The sequence below is a fragment of the Poecilia mexicana genome, unplaced genomic scaffold (genome assembly GCF_051168715.1).
Source record: "Poecilia mexicana isolate PSO_F unplaced genomic scaffold, ASM5116871v1 scaffold_15, whole genome shotgun sequence".
Classification (NCBI taxonomy): Eukaryota; Metazoa; Chordata; class Actinopteri; order Cyprinodontiformes; family Poeciliidae; genus Poecilia; species Poecilia mexicana.
The window spans coordinates 23,254,810-23,270,897 of NW_028263384.1; positions in this window are offsets into that span (position 1 = coordinate 23,254,810).

Here is a 16,088-nt window from a genome sequence, read left to right on the forward strand (position 1 = left end):
AAAAAAAAAACAATCACTCATTGCAGCTTTCTTTGCTTTAGACTTTCCCTCCTAGCAGCACTACAGCAGCCTTAAAGGCAGGATAAAATAAAGCTTTCCTTTTCCCAGAGGAGCTGTCAGAGCAACCATGACTGCAGGCCTCTGGCGCTAATCTGAACCCTCTCTGGGTTAACAATCAAAGAAATATACAACATACTGGAACCCTCACCATCAACATTTACCCACATGTTTTTAGTTTGTGTGTTTAAACTTTGCAGCACAAACGGTTTATGGGAGAAAAGCCACAACTAGAGTTGATCTTGCTAAGGTGTTCTTGACCAAAACTAAAGCTTTACTCTTTTCTTATTTTTGTTCAATCATCTCATGGTGAAGCAAGAATCTAGACAATTTCCAGACTTTGAAACAGTGGTGGTATAATTAATTTTACATTAACTTTAGGGAATAATAAAGTGTGATTCGTGTTAAGAATGTAGTTAAGTTAAAAATGTCTTTGTAAAGTTGCATACTTTTTGATATTTTCAGAGAATTAGATGTGTATTTAATAAACACGGATTGTACATTTAGGCAGAATTTCAATCAGCTATAGAACACATGCAAATCTGAAAATATAGACTTATTTCTACATGAACTTAATAAAAGGAACTTTTTCTAAATAAGTCTAAAGAAATTGACTTCCAAAAGGTAAAAACTAAATTTATACTAAATATAGTTTAAATATTGTAAATAATTATTCTTAAATGAAAGTAAAATGGAAGAAATTAAAGCAAAAATAGCACTCTCCTTTGTTTAAAATGTTGCATTTCCTAAACAAAGTGAAAACATTTTAAAGTTTACTTCCCCCTGAGTGCGTACAAGGCCACATTTGAGGAAGAGTAGATAAAGACATACTGTGGGTAAACAAAAATAAAATGCTTTAATGGATGACTTATGAAATAAATGCAAAATATTGTGTCCCTAAAATTGACAACTTTTCTATTTTTTCACTCATTAATAATTAAGATTGTGGTGTGTAAATCACCACTCCTTTTGTTTCTTTTTGTCTTTTTTTGTAACATTAACGGCACAAAATATATTGGCTCTTTTTAATAACATTAGCTTTATAAAAAATTTAACTTTTCCAGAGGTATAATAAAGATGGTGAAAATATTTCAGTGTGGGGGTGGGGGGTGAAGCCAAAACGTGGTGCTTTTATCTGCAATGACCTAGCAAACAGATGAATGTCCAGTATTGACTCCCGAGTTCCACCAAGTTGTAACTTGGTGCCCCTCAGAGACCAATGATTATCGGATTTATCGATCCCTTCCTCATGATACAGTAAAAGTTTGAAGAGTCTCGCCTGGTGGCAGTAACAGTGGAAGAAGTGTGGAGGCTGGATTAGTAAGAAGAAGTCTATAGATTTTTTTGGGAAGTGTGACTCTGACCACTTTGAACATGCCAGGATCGACAAACCGTCCCCAGACGGAGCAAAACCTCGAGCTTATGGACAGGGAAGGGCGTGTCCGTCAGGAACAAACATTCCACAACTAAACAAAAACAAGACAGGCTATTAGCTGTGATGTCCATCGATCAGTCAGTGCTGCACATAGTCAAAGAGACAAGCTGGTCCAATTCGATTTGCTTGGAGACAGTCCCAATGTAATTGTAAGTAACTGAAAACAGCAAAAAGGACAGCACAGGTCAGCTGGACAATGGAACACAGTTGTTGCTTGCAGATAAATCAAGATTTAGGCGAGAGCATGGGGAAATGCAAGAAAGACGGACAGGAACACAGAATGAATCAAGTGGAGAAAGACTTGGATCCATGGGGGTTTGATCTGAACAGTGTCATTAACAGTCCAGGCAGAGATTTCCTCCTGGCTAGATTGCTCACTATCCACTGGGGGTTATATCCTTCCAGAAGGATGTGTGAGCAGGAGGGACATATATTAGCAGCTTACTGGCAGCTTTATTTTACCGTGTTTGGCAGAATCTCACAGGTGGCGGGTAAGCATCAGCAACACATAACAACAAGTCTGGTTCCAGGAGACTGTCTTTTTCTCCCGATTTTTGACATCGTATCACTGAATCCAGGCTGGACTCAGATTTAAAGATTTGATATTTTCTTCCAACCTTTGGCCCATAGAATAAAATACATTTTAATGACCAACTGGATGAACTATGTTTGCTTTATTTTATGGTATTTTCTTAGTTTTAAAGATTTTTTTCAGAATTTTGTGGTCTTGTTTTTAGAAATTAAACCAACCCTTTAAAGAAAAAGTCAATTACAGTGCCTTGCAAAAGTATTTAGACTTTTTTCACCTTTTCACCCTATCAGTATCTCAAGGCCTCTTGTGCATGATTTAATATCATTGTAAGTTAGGGTTCTCAGTGAACAACACCAATATTTTTCATACAATTTATGCAAAACTAAATTGGAAAATTTTAAGATACTCTTTTGTGTCACAACACAAATGGAGATATTTTTATCTCCCTGAGTTGGGACAAAACTTTGCACTTCTTCCTCCAACTGTTTGGCTTTAAACATAAAGAAAAGGGGAACAAACAGAGGATACTGTTAAGCCCTCAGCGCTAGTGGTGGCTACAAAACCCCAACAAAACAACAACCACAATGCAGGAGCTTAAAAACTAATGTTCTGCTGTCCAAGGTGAATTTAAAAAGGTCAGTAACGTTGCTGTACCCATTGCTCCATTGCAGCATTGTTAAGGAATTAGTGGCAAATGTTACTTGAGTAAAGATTAACAAACTGTGGACCTAGACTGATTTGAGCAAAAACAGTCAGAAATCTTAAGGATTGTAGTTGATCATCGGAAGAAAATATGATGGAAAATTACCAGAAACACAACAACTGAACAGGACTGCTATTAAATATGTTTGCACGGATGAGAGTCATGTCTACACTGTAACACAAAAATAAATAAAATTCAAGGTGAAAGCCCCCATTAACACGTCTGCCAAGTGTTAGTTGCCTGTTTTGTTTTTTTTAGCTATAAACGAAAGCAACACTTATAAATTACAAGGTTTTTTTTTCTAAATGGGTGCTAAATTTCCTACTGCTATATTGTTTTACCCTGATTAAGACAATAGAAATATAACCATGCTATAAATAATGATCTTTATAAGGAAGAAATGTTTGTGAGGTGTTAATGCTTTTCACCAGGCACAGTGTATATAGCCCCTTTGTAAATACAAGACAAAAAAATAGAAAATGTTAAATGTTTACTAAAATTATTGACTCAAGTAGAGTTTAAAGTCGCATTAAAAAGTAATTAATCTGACATGCACAGAGTAAAAGTTAAATGCATATTTAACTTCTGTGTGGCACACAAAGGACAAGAAAAGATTTAACATTAAAACTCATTTTCTAAAATTAAAGGAAAATATATTTTTTATGACAAAACATAAAAACATTTTTCCACACTCAAAACATTTGTGGAACATTTGAGAATAATAATTTCTCATTTCACTAAAGGTCATCCTGTGAGGTTCAATTTATCCACTAATGCAGCATGCTGAAAAAGCTTGCTACTATGAAAACTCATTTAAAGTGTCATACTTCTTTATGGTTTAATTACATTTCCTTCTTGAGGCTACAATTATACAACTTCTGCTCAATTAGGCAGAAGAACAGATTTAAAATATTGAAAGATATTGATAGATTGTTGTTAATGTCACACCTCCGCTAATAGGATGGTTCAGTTTTTTAACAAAAGAGTTAGGATATAATGCTTGAAATAGATAATTACGCCTAATCGTCCCGTCATTGTTATTACAGTCAACAGTATTCATTATTTTCTTGTTTGAATAAGCCAAGAGTCACAACTTCTATATATTACCCGGTGTATAAATGTACCTAATGCACCTCACTTTAAGTGGGTGTTAAGACCCTCCTCCTGTATTAATTGTTTTTAAGCTTTAACACAGACTCTTCCTCAGTATAAAGTTTTCATGTTTGTAAGCTGTCCCCCACCCTGCCCCCTTTATGTTTAAAATAACACTATTTCTTTTTTTATTTTCATTGCAAGTATTATTTTACTGACCTTCACATGCTTGCAGGTTTGAGACTGAATTTTTATAGCACATGAATTCTATCTATCAGGGTAAACAAAGCTTGCGATGCACAAAAAAAAAAAAAGAAGCAGTTGACCTACTTTAAGTTGGCGCCGCAGCAGTTACCTTAAATAATGGAGAGAGTTCATTTTACTCTACAAGTCAGGCAACTGTTTCTGACCTGTTGAGAGACTGTGCTGGATTTTCGACAATGATTTTTTTCTCTTTTTTTTTCCCTGTTCTGCTTATTTATTTACTTTTGCATTTTTATTTTTCCAGAGAGGGAACAACAAAATTGATAATTGTAGAATCATTGCCACATTTCACTGGATTGCATGATCTCTGAGTTTAGTGGCAGCTTCTTAAACAGCTCCTGAATTCAGGCTGAAGCTTTAAATACTTATGATTTAAAAAATTATTCAATTTTTTTTTCAGACCATTTCAACAATCAAGAGTTATTTGAATGAAATACAGTATAAGGTAAAGCAGAACTGTTTGGAAATATTTTCTCACCTAATAGCATTTCTCTAAAGCAGCTCATTGCAAGTTGTAACAGAGCAGATAGCTTCACTGATTAGGCAATCTGCTTAAAACTGATCAACACTCTCCCAGTTACTTTATTACTGCAATAAGTAAGCTTACTTGGAACTGCTACTAAATTAGTTAAAAATGTTTGCTTAGGTCTATGTGACAAAATCATAATTGTTATAGGAATCAATATTATGATTGGAAAGATAGATGTTATATTTTTAGCAGCAGGGAAAGAGTTTATATTTATTTAACATTTTTAGATAAATAGTGTCACAGTGTGATTGTACAGTCTGAGCTGAAGTCAGATTTCCTGCCTTTTTCGCAGGTTCCCAGTGAGATTTAAATTAATGCGACGTTTTGTAATTCAAATGATTTCTCTTACTGCTGAATTGAAACTTTGTTCTTCCAAAAAGACACAACGTTGATTCCTCAAACTTGGCTCTCTGAGGTTTTGAAGGATCTTTTCTAATATTCACAGAACTAAAAACTCCAAATATGTCTCACATCATCAGTGTCAGCATTTTCACAACAGCACTTTTTCTTTTTTCAATTTCATTTTAGAAAATTTTCTAGTTGTGTCAAGAACTATAATGTGACCATTAAACAAAGCACACTTATCTTATTGAAGGATTATACCTGGCTTGTCATACCAGGGTGTAAAACTAAAATAATCAGATCTGATGAAGAACATCAGTGGCACTCTTCAAGAGTCAAAAAGTGTAAATTGCTGTAGTGTTTGAACCATTTCCGTTAGAAATATTCATTCAAATGGACAGATGGCAGCTTTTCTCCACAAAAAAAGATGAATTAATTAACCTTCATGAGTCACTGTGTGCAGGCGAAGAGGAGCATTTTATTACTTATCAAATGCTGCCAGTTTATATTCATTTTTGGATTTTCTGTGTGCTAAAAGTTAAATAATTCATCATCGGAGCTGAGTAAGGAAGGTTAAAATTAGACATAATTTAAAGTGACTTGAATTTGCATCTTTGATAAACAAAAGAAATGTAGTGTGTTACATACATCCATGCATTTAATATCTAAAATTTTAGGTGACTGAAAGTGAACCATATAGTGTGAACATTCCTTGTTATTTGCCACAATTAACTCGTAATAAACCGGCAACTTGTGTAAAAACCATTTAGCCTGAGAGAAAAGCCTCCAGAGTAGGAAAGTTTTTCTCTGTCTGGCACACGGCCACTGGACGGTCCCAGATTCTGACTAGGTTCAGGTTTTCCATGGCGGTTTAAGTGGTACAGAAGAGCTGTTGTAGTTAATTTACATCCTGCTGTGCAATGCTGTTGACTTCTGGGTTCTTATTTACTAAACAGGGAAAATTGGGTTATGAACTCAAATGATAAGTAGCAGCATTGGATGATAAATGATCAACACTTGGCATAGAAGCGACTGATGACATTGCAGCAGATGGTGTCTTCTGGTGCACGAAACTCTATGAACAATAAATAAATAAATACATTTGCAATTATGCTAAATGTATTCCTCCAGAAAACGTTCTAAGCCCGGCGGTAATGGTGCTAGGACAGGAAATTAAAAATATGACAAGGTAATTACATGTTATTCAAAGACATTATTGACAATACTTTATGACCCAAAACATTTAAGTGACAAAAACAACTAGAAGAATATTTGTCATAGCACTGTAATGCTTCTAGTGTTTGTTTTTGTCGTAAATAAAGATTTTGTTGCTTAGTTCTATTCTGTATTTTCATCTATTTATCTAATAGTTATTATTGTTGAACTTTGTTTAGGATGTTATGGTGTCATTATTCTTTGCATGATTTACCATTTGTTTTAATATTTGGATAAGCAGCTTTTGTTACATGAAAAGTGTTTATAAAAAAAATTTCCCCAAATAATTGGTCAATCAATCTGTAAGACAGAATGATTAATCAAAGATTCGTGACTGATATGATGTATTAAAGACTCCTCCAGAGAGTACAGCCATGAAAAGTCCTCATATGTATGAAAGGATATGAATGGATTGGTTCAAAAAGTAGCAGACATAAAATTGACTTATGGTCATCCTTTTATAGGTGATCCAGGAATGAATTAGGCTCAAAATGTATAACTTTATGACCTAGTCCATAATAAGAAGTCACCGATGGTACAAGTTAATTACTATTTTTTATTTCAAATATTATGTTGAAATGTTTGATGAATATTAAGACGTTCACCAGTGAAGGCAGTTTTCCATTCTAACAAGCAACATTACAACCCAAACACCTAAAAGTCATTTTTAACTTAATACACGTAATATCAGGGCCCATAAAATTTACACACCTGCAAAAAGCCATTATTCCAGCTATAATTTAAATGGGGGATTTTGTAACATGGATTAATTATAGCTGAATTTCACATAATGGTGAACCAGAATTGCTGGGTCGCAATGAAAGCGAAGTGGCCCATGAACAGATTAAGAGAAAAATCTTTAATGTTTTATCTTCAAGACACATGCAGAGAATAGATATGGTCAGGTTGCCTCTAAATCACCAAGTCAATTACCTCCACCATATGGGACGGCCGTGATTTGGATATTAAGGATGAGAGTGAGGGGAGCGTATCAAAGGAGTCGTCTCAGCCACCCTGCGTCCCTTAAGGCTACACTTATGAACACCTGAGTGACTCTGACTCAGGGTTGTGCTGGTTGTGATAGCTTTGGCAGCAAGTTCAGATGAGATGGAGGATGGAGCACCTGGTCCGAGAACGACAGCGTCTCCAGGGATTCCAATAATTAGCTTCAGTTGTTGCAGATCCTCATAGTTGTGTCCTGCAGCTCAATAGGACTTTAGTTTCAGGAAACAGCGTCATGTGGAGTATAGTTGTTCTTATTGGTATGATTCTACATAATTTTCTCATATAAATTTTCTGGCATTTCCTCATATACTACAAAAAGTCTTCTTCAATTTCCACTTATAAACACCTGGACTGAAGCCTCATTTTTATTTCTTCGGCAATATTTTAGTGGCAGCCTGAGGCACAATTCATGTCATGAAGCCAGGACTACATCTCTGCCCACCTGTCTCTGTATTTATTGAAAAACACTAAAAAACACTAAAAAGAAGTTATTTAAGTTTTAGGAGAAGGAAATGTGCCCCTTAAATATCTTGTGCAAGTGTTTCACTAAATGCAATATCAATCTTTTGAGAGTTGATTTCAGTTTTCCTTCACGTTGGGGTAGAGGACCTGTGAAAATGTGAGCCAGTTGCCCTTCTAAAAGCCCTGGGAATCTATTGGCATGCATGGCACTGTCGAAGGATAATGATCCAAAACAAATATTTAAATCAATGCAGAAATATTAACTAAACACAGTGCGAAGATCCAAATATAGAAAACCTGTAAGGCGAGCTGAAGAAAACAGCATAAATGAGAACAGAGGACTGAACGACGTGGAGAGATTGAGCAGAAAAGGATGGTTAAACACCCCTCCGTCAAATTGTTTTCAACAGTTCAAACACATATGTATATAAATGGAAACTGAAGAATGTTGGGGTATTATTATAAAACCTAGTAATCATTTAAAGTAGCTCCAACTTACTTACCAGGTGTTGGCTTGTCATGTAAAATCCCAGTGTGTAGCTAATTATTGTGATTTGATTCAAATGTAGAGAATTATCAGGAAAATGTCAACAAAGCATAATTAAGCTGGTCATAGAAAATTGCTTTTTTTAAGACATAAGACCAAACAACTATGCCTATAAGAGGCCAAAATTTCTCCAGTAAAAATATGAGCATACTTAAATTAAATGTGATTGCTGAACCAGCAGCAAAAATAAAAATATTAAATATTTCCTCCATTGACGTCTCCTGTTGAAAAGACCTTACCTGTCAAACCACGGACTGTTCTGTGAAGTTTCAGATTGTGTGGGTGTTAAATTAACATCTGCGTAATATATTTTACCCGTCATAAATGGAGCCAAGTGTCAAAGCTGACATGTTTTCTGCTGCTGAAACAAGTGTGAGTAGATTTTGTGTCTAAATGAATCAGTAATATAAATGGTTTGTGATGTAGAAATGTCGCAAAAACTGACCTTTAACTTTGTTTTTACATCATGATCTATTCTCTTGTCAGCTGTTTTGACAGGATTCATATAGCTTTCTGTGGTTTATTTGTCATTATGCACAGATTCACAGCATTACTGTATGTAAAACACTTTGAAACAGGCCAGTTGTATCCATAAAGAAAAATGGGTAACACTTTGTTTGAAAGGTGGTGAATAAGACTGACATGACACTGTCATAAACATGACATAACACCTGTCATGAACATGAATAAGCCTTCATGAATATTTATGACTGTTGTCATAAAGCTTCATTTGGTAAATTATGACACTTTTAATACAAAGCTGACTTTATTCAAAATGTCTTTGTTATGACAACTTGACATTAACCAAGAAATTATTACTGATATAAATTTGTTATAAAAGTATTACTGATTGCACTTTAAAAATTGGGTAACTTTATGTAATTAAAGGTAAAGTTAAAACTCTTTAAATAGTTTATTTTTCATGGTCGTGTGAGAACCCAAAGGGTAAGAGATCACTTCCATAATATATATATATATATATATATATATATATATATATATATATATATATATATATATATATAAATTCCCTTCTCACCCTCCGTGGGTGGTCTCAGCCACTGCTCCAGTTTGGGGGTGACTGCCCCGAGGGCCCCGATGACCACAGGCACCACTGTGGTCTTCACCTTCCAGGCCTTCTCCAGTTCCTCTCTGAGGCCCTGGTATTTCTCCAGTTTCTTGTGCTCCTTTTTCCTGATGTTGTGGTCACTTGGTATTGCTACATCCACCACAATGGCTTTCCTCTGTTCTTTATCCACCACCACAATGTCCGGTTGGTTCGCCATTACCATCTTGTCTGTCTGGATCTGGAAGTCCCACAGGATCTTAGCTCGGTCATTCTCCACCACCTTTGGGGGTGTTCCCCACTTTGATCTCGGGGCTTCCAGTCCATATTCTGCACAGATGTTCCTGTACACTATGCCCGCCACTTGGTTATGTCGTTCCATGTACGCTGTCCCTGCCAGCATCTTGCACCCTGCTGTTATGTGCTGGACTGTCTCAGATGCCTCCTTGCACAACCTACACCTTGGGTCTTGTCTGGTGTGGTAGATCTGAGCCTCTATTGCTCTGGTGTTTAGGGCATGTTCCTGTGTAGCCAGGATGAGGGCCTCTGTGCTGTCCTTGAGTCCAGCTTTCTCCAGCCATTGGTAGGATTACCTGATATCAGCCACTTCAGTTATTTGTCGGTGGTACATCCCATGTAGGGGCTTGTCTTCCCATGATGGTTCCTCCAGCACCTCGTCCTCTGTTCCCCATTGTCTGAGACATTCGCTGAGCACATCGTCCGTTGAGGCTTTGTCCTTGATGTATTTATGGATCTTGGATGTTTCATCCTGGACAGTGGCTCTCACACTCACTAGTCCTCTGCCTCCTTCCTTACGGCTTGTGTACAGTCTCAGGGTGCTGGATTTGGGGTGGAACCCTCCATGCATGGTTAGTAGCTTCCGAGTCTTAACGTCCGTGGTCTTTATCTCCTCCATTGGCCAGCTAATTATTCCTGCAGGGTATCTGATTACTGGCAAGGCATAGCTGTTTATTGCACGGATCTTGTTCTTGCCATTGAGCTGGCTTCTCAGGACTTGCTTTATTCGTTGGAGGTATTTGGCTGTGGCTCCTTTCCTTGTGACCTCATCGAGGTTGCCATTTGCTTGTAGTATTCCCAGGTACTTGTAGCTGTGCTCTATGTCTGCTATTGTTCCTTCTGGGAGTGAGACCCCTTCTGTGTGGACGACCTTCCCTCTCTTTGTGACCATCCGGCCACACTTCTCTAGTCCGAATGACATCCCAATGTCAGTGCTGTAGATCCTGGTGGTGTGGATCAGTGAGTCGATGTCTTGCTCGCTCTTGGTGTACAGCTTGATGTCATCCATGTAGAGGAGGTGACTGATGGCGGCCCCATTCTTGAGTCGGTATCTGTAGCCAGTCTTGTTGATGATTTGGCTGAGGGGGTTCAGGCAGTGGGGACAGAGCATCTCCTTGGTATATGCCACATTTGATGGACACTTGTGCAAGTGGTTTGCAGTTGGCTTAATGAATATATATATATATATATATATATATATATATATATATATATATATATATATATATATATATATATATATATATGTGTGTGTGTGTGTGTGTGTGTGTGTGTGTGGGTGCGTGTGTGTAGGTGTGTGTGTGTTATTTATTTATTTTTTGTCTTTTTTTTTTCATAAGCACCTCAATATTGGCGAGCAGCTCAAAGTGATCTAAGGAGGTCCCCGACAGCAGTGGATAATCCAAGTGATCAAAGGGCCTAATGCAATATGAGGTTTTTTTTAAAGGTCAGCAGGAGATCTGCCATTTCTTATAAGTCTTGTGCACTCCTCAGGTTTGCCAGCTATTAAAGGTCACATCATACTATACTCTCCTACAGACAAAAAGATGGCAAAGGGCTCTTTGTAAAGAGGACTGTTCTTTATCTAACAAGGATGACAAGAAAGTGCACTTCTAATATATTACATGCTGTCATACCTAATTTACATTAAGCTCACTGTGAGTTGTGCAAAGAGAAAGGTTTGGCCTGAGGCAGTTAAAATGTTAAAAATTATTTCAAGTCTTCTGCAATTTACTATTAAATAATGAGAGTCCACAGTGTGGTCTTTAAATCTTACTTTATTCAAAGATAATGTCAGGATATCACTGCTACATTTGTTATTAATTTCTTAAAACACACAATAACAAATGATGCACCTGGGAGGATATCTGCTATTAGGAACTTTTTTTGGCGTTTCATTTCTGTAATGACATTGTGACTCTGATCCCAAACTGTATAAACTGAGGAACTCAGGACAAACAAAACTAAAATGAGGCAAAGCTGAAATGATTGTACCAACAGTACATTTTTTAAGAGGAACAGAAATTTAAGAAATGATCATAAAACTAGAATCTGGGAACAGAAATGGAAATTTGTGTTAAAACGTGTTCTAGTTGGTTTTTTTTGGAGGGTAATTTGCAATGTTTTGGCATGCACTACACTTACAAGTTGTAAAATAGGTATTTGAGAGAGGGAAAAAAAACCCTTTTAAAACCAACCCGGCTCTATGTGGAAAAAGTAATTGCTCTCTAGATCTCAAAACTGGTTGTGGCATCCAGGTACTGAATCAGCAAAACAGTCTCGTAGACATAATTTTTGCCTAATCTCTTCATTGTTATTGAATCATAAACATTTAACACAATCTGAGAGGTAAGTGAGAGCTACATTGCTTTAGATGTGTGTTCTTTTCTGACTTTTTAAATGTGTCAATGTGCTTCTAAAGCAGTTTCGGTTGGTTGTCCTGGGAAGGTTCACCACACCTCCGTTTTCTCAATTTGTGGTTTGATAGTTTCAAAAGCTTAAATATTGTCATGAGGTGTGGTTGGTGGTGGTGAGGAGAGACGCAGAGAACCCAGGTATGGTGAAGATGATGAGTTTAATGATGAGCTAACAGTCCAGGACAGGCAGCACATTAGCACACAGCTAATACCGGTAGCGACTGACATAAAGACTGACACAAGAAACCTCAGAACTATACAGTTCTACTGAGGAAACTGGCGAACTGACGTAGGACACGATGAATGAGGAATGACGCTAAGAACGACGAGGATCTGACAAGAGACAGAGACTACAGGTGGACTTAAATACACACGGGGTAATCAAGGGGACGAGACACACCTGGGAGACAATCAACGGGGAGGACAGGACAGAGACTCACAGGGAACAGGATCACATAGAAAAACTCAAAACACAGAAAATCTCAAAATAACTACACAGAAAAACACAGATCACAACAAATATAGCTTGGTCACCCTTTATAGACTAAAAAATGTCAGTGACTTTGCCCTTGATCCTTGATATTTATCCATATTTTGGCTGGGTGTGTTACTTTTTGAGATCTGTCAGTCTAATTTATGTTGTCCGACAGTCAGTGATGTTTTCGAAATGTGAGAGAAAGCCGGAATCCCCGGCGAGAACCAACAAATGTATAAAGAGAACATTGAATCTCCATGTAGAAAGATGCCAGGACCGTACTGCTGCAAGGCAACGGTGCTGCCAAATGGGCTGGGCTGTGCAGCCCACTGTCCGAAATATTTTTCTTTTTCTGCAATATCCACCAAAAGATCAGATTCTAAAGTTTTAAGCTGCCACCTGGCACGTAATAAAAACAATGTCCAAAATACTCTTTGTATTTACTGCAGAACAGCTTCAGATTAATCACAACACTTTAAAATGTGGCGTTTGCATTACACTGTACGAAAGCAAAGAGAAAAATGAATCCAATTAAGACATGAAATGGATTTCATTAATCTGTTGTGGCTTGTGGCAAAGCACTGTGAAGGCTCCACTAAATGCAGCTTACATATTCAGGAGTAGATTTACATGGTACTTTTCATTGACCTCAGTAATTCTTTTGTTGTTTCTTCCTATTTTTGACTAAGAATAAAATATAACTATTTTAAAAAGACAAAAACATTTGCTTGTTAAATTTGATTAGTTTGGGAGAAGAAAACCTAGGTTATTTATTGAAATTTGATCTCCTCATTGCTTGTTGAGAGAAGGGCAAGGTGAGGCAGTAATGATTTTACCTTTAATGACGTGTCAGACACATCTACTAAAGCCTTTTGAAGTGTCATCATCATACTAGCTTTTTGCTTTCTTACCTACGAAAGAAAATATTACAATATGTCCACATAATCTGTAAAATCCTTTTGAAATAATAATAAAAAAAAAGATTGGTTTTTGAATGTTTGCTTCATCAAATTCGCTATTAAAGGAAATCATGGAAAATACGAGCTCACTTGCCTGGCCAGTGAATTAAGCAGGCAGTGACTAGTATATCAGTGACAGATGCAGCAGGACATTCATCATCAGTGAAAAGGAGAGGTGGCATTAATGAATAATGCTGCTCTAATCACAAATGTATGTCGTATCACCTTAAGCATGATCATAAAAATGCTTGCTGAGAATTTTAATCGGATATCAGATAACAACTAATAAGCATCCTTTATGTTCCCCTCTGTGAACATTAGGGATGCAGATTATTCAGCATGTTTGTGAAGCCAAACAGTACCTGAAGTCAATGTGTTTCCAACATAAAGGTCCAGATGTCACGTTTTTGTAATAAAAACATAAAAAAAATACCAATTTTTAAAATATTTGTAGTTTTCTGGTGAGACATTTTCATGTAATTGTAGGCTTTTAATTGGTTTTGAAAGTTTTAAAGAAGAAAAAAGTTGCCGTAGATGAGAGATCTTAATTTAAAGCGTAAGAAAGGGGGATTTTCGGTTTAAAATGTACCAGCATTACAGCCAAGGCAGTGCTTGCAACACAAAAGACATTTTCCACTTGCGGTTTCAGTGAAAAGCAACATGCGGAGAGGCAGAAAAGGGTCATTAAATTAGAGAAGGAGGTGGAAAAAAACCTCCTCCGTGGTCATTTCTTCTCCATTCATCACACGTTTGTTACAGATGCCCTTATGCAGTGTGGTGCGCTGCATTTGCATGTAGGTTTTTCACCCGTGTGCTCTGAGACAAAGTTCCCCGTTAGCTAGACAGCCACGCTGAATGTGCGCTGATTGCCTCCCAAAAACACTCGCCACCGATCCACAGATGACATTATTCAGACACGAATCAGGAATCTGAGGAGGGTAATGTTTCCCGAAAAAACACTCAAGTGTTGATAACTGACACCTTCAGTTATGCATATTGATTAAGTCGCAAAGGCATTAGCAAACTCAGTTGAACTGGAAAAAGGAGAGGTGTAGTGACTGCTGCTGCCACAGTAACTGACAGACACTGGAAGACATTTCAATGCAAGGGGCTGGGCTGTGGTGATAGGATATGTAAATAAACCAGCAATCAGGATGCATTAGCGTCAGCCTGAGCAGCCTCGATACACTGCGGTGATGGACTGTTTGTTAAATGGGAAACAGTGCAACCAGATGCAGGTGTCGTTTAGAAGCCATGCCCTTGGCAGAAAGCGTCAAGGTCCTCTGCAAAAGTATCTTATTTATCAAAAAGTCCATATCTACTGCATTGGCCTTCTTCATTTCTGGACATTATCCTGAAGAAGAGTCTTCCTCCATTTAGATGGGTACAGTTGTCTGAGGGTCTAGACTGCCTTCACTATGGACTTCTTCACTTTCTATCACTTTCCTCACTTTCTGTATCAGTATTTAACATACTGGCCTGAGAGTTACATTTTGACTAGAACACCTTTTATGAAGTTTGCTGTGCCTGCAAGCAGGACTTTTTATGGCCTTCTTCTTGCCCCACTTCAATAAAAGGCCAGATTTGTGGATTGCACAATCAATAGTTGTCCTGTCAACTTATTGTCCCAACGGAGTTGTAAATCCTGAGGGCCTCTTGGCTACTTCCCAAAATGAGGTGGACATCCATGTGTTGGTAGGTTTGCTGTAGAGATGCACAGTGCATTGAGTAGCAATTGTTATTGTAATATCAGTGGCAACTCCTGGGAAACTGAATGGATTCCAAATGTTCTTGATGTCACAGTCATATTCAAAAAAGTTAAATATTATTGAATTTTCAGTTACTCAGTTCACAGAGTACAACACATTATTTCTTAAGTACACAATGACTGACCTTTTCAAGCCTGTATTTCTTTTATTTCTGATAATTATGAGGATTTTCTGTTTATATCTAATAAAAACAGCATTTTCACATATACTGAGCTTAAATTATACATTAGATGACTTATGCTCTATCTAACAATATCAAAGTAAAGCCTGGTACCAATACATAACACACTTCAGTTTTTCTTTTATTTTTTACTTTTGGAAAGACAATATAATTTCCTTCCACTTCCACATGGTGGTCTGTCAAATAAAATCCCACTAAAATTTAACAGTAGTTTGTGTTTGTGTTATAAAACAAAAATGTAAACAAGTTCAAGGGGTTTAAATACATTTGCCAGGCGCTGTATTAAATATAAGGCAGTTATGTGGTCTATAATCTGTAATCACGGCAACAATACTGTAGAGCACGTGTGTCGTTCACACAGAGCTACTGCAGTCCAGGTAGAACTAGATCAATATTGTGCAAAAGTCAAAGGGACAGAGTGTGTTTGCAGCAACACATTTTTTTTTTTTTCCTGGAAACCTGTCTCTGCCTTCCCAGCAACCACCTCAGCAACGAGGAGAGAGGCACCTCTTCGGATTTCCTGCTGAAATTCAATGTGCCATCTTCAGTTTCCAGAAAGACGCTTTCATGGCTTTTCACTTGTGATGATGAGGTAACCACCACCACAAGCGGGAGGCCGAGACCACATGAAACTAAACGCCACAGTGACTGTACATAAAAGGGCAAGACAGCCGCGAGCAAATGGGCCTCTCAAGTGGACATGTGCTAAAAAGCCTCACGGACACATACCAATCACTTCTC